Raw genomic sequence first — 1,918 nt, forward strand, 5'->3', positions numbered from 1 at the left:
AATTAAAGCTACATACTGCAGGCCAGGCATGGTGGCTCACGCCTGTAATCCCAGCACTTTGGGAGGCCAAGGTGGGCGGATCACGAGGTCAGGAGATCGAGACCATCCTGGCTAACACGGTGAAACTCCATCTCTACTAAAAATACAAAAAATTAGCCAAGCATGGTGGTGGGTTCCTGTAGTCCCAGCTACTTGGGAGGCTGAGGCAGGAGAATCGTGTGAACCTGGGAGGTGGAGCTTGCAGTGAGCCCAGATCGTGCCACTATACTCCAGCCTGCGCGACAGAGTGGGACTCCGTCTCAAAAACAAAACAAAACAAAACAAAACAAAAAAAAACTACATACTGACAAATCTATACATTGGTCTACCAAAAAGTGAGCATCCTAGGAACTATAGAAAACTTTGTATTACCCAAAGAGTTGGGGAGAGTCAGTTTATCATCAGTTTTGGCAGGGGTGGGAGTAGAGGGGAAATAACTTTCCAGTAAACAAAAAATATTGTCTGCACAGAGTTTAAAGGGAACGTGTGAAGGTTTTTGCCTATCCTATATCTACTCTTTCTTCTTATGGAACAATTCTGTCATTTTCCTCTAGAAAATTATCTGCTATATTTTCTAGCTGTGTGTTCAAGGAGGTATAATACCCACCCTCAGATCCAGGGATGGGCACTTAATCCAAGTCAGGATAAGGAATATGTACTCTTGGAAATTTCCTGGACTAATAATTAATAGGATGTTATAAGCCTGGAGCTGCCATTGCCAAGGGCTAAAGCTGGCAGGTGAGTCAGTCATGTTGAGCCAGGTGAGTGCTGTGTGCCGAGCAGAGGTTGCATGGCAGTGGGAGTGCAGACTGAAAAAATGCAGTCCGGAGCACTACTCATTTCTCCAGCTCTGATGTGCTGCTGTACCAGGGGTCTAATCAGGCCTGTGTCTGCCTCCTTCTTGAATAGCCCAGAGAATTCATCTAAACAGCCTTCCTGTAGCAGCTCCCTACTCCAGGCGGCCAGATGGGAGTTCTAGACCAGTGCTGTCTCACAGGACATTGACACAGCAGCCAAGTCGATTGGTGCTGGGGCAGCCACAGTACGTGTTGCTGGTTCAGGGGCTGGCATTGGAACAGATTTTGGCAGCTTGTTCATTGGCTATGCCAGAAACCCGTCTCTCAAGTGGCAGTTCTTCTCCTATGTCATTCTGGGCTTTGCCTGTGGCCTTGGGGCTCTTCTGTTTGATGGCTGCCTTCCTCATCCTCTTTGCCCTCCCTGACAGTCACCTGCTTGCCCCTGCTGCTGCAACTCCATGTCATTCCTGGTGCTGGGGTGCGCTAAGCTTTACCATTAAATACAACATTTCTCAAACAAACAAACAAAACCAGGAGAGCTTGCTTTAGAATGAAGTCAGTGCAGAACAAAGCAGACTCTAGAAACAAAACCGTTTGATCTTTGACAAACCTGACAAAAACAAGAAATGGGGCAAGGATTCCCTATTTAACAAATGGTGCTGGGGAAACTGGCTAGCCACAGGTAGAAAGCTGAAACTGTATCCCTTCCTTACACCTTCTAGAAAAATTAATGCAAGATGGATTAAAGACTTAAATATTAGACCTAAAACCATAAAAACCCTAGAAGAAAACCTAGGCAATACCATTCAGGACATAGGCATAGGCAAGGACTTCATGACTAAAACACCAAAAGCAATGGCAACAAAAGCCAAAATAGACAGTTAGGATCTCATTAAACTAAAAGGCTTCTGCACAGCAAAAGAAACTACCATCAGAGTGAACAGGCAACCTACAGATGGGAGAAAATTGTTACAATCTACCCATCTGACAAAGGGCTAATAGCCAGAATCTACAAAGAACTTAAACAAATTTACAAGAAAAAAAAACAACCCCATCAAAAAGTGGGCAAAGGATACACACAG

General features: G+C 45.0%; 1 pseudogene; it reads left to right on the forward strand.

The window, feature by feature from the left end:
• Positions 1-243: 243 nt before the first annotated feature.
• On the forward strand, positions 244-1,524 carry LOC101005870 (annotated as a pseudogene).
• Positions 1,525-1,918: the final 394 nt, after the last annotated feature.

The sequence above is a fragment of the Papio anubis genome, chromosome 11 (assembly GCF_008728515.1).
Source record: "Papio anubis isolate 15944 chromosome 11, Panubis1.0, whole genome shotgun sequence".
In the NCBI taxonomy this organism is placed as follows: domain Eukaryota; kingdom Metazoa; phylum Chordata; class Mammalia; order Primates; family Cercopithecidae; genus Papio; species Papio anubis.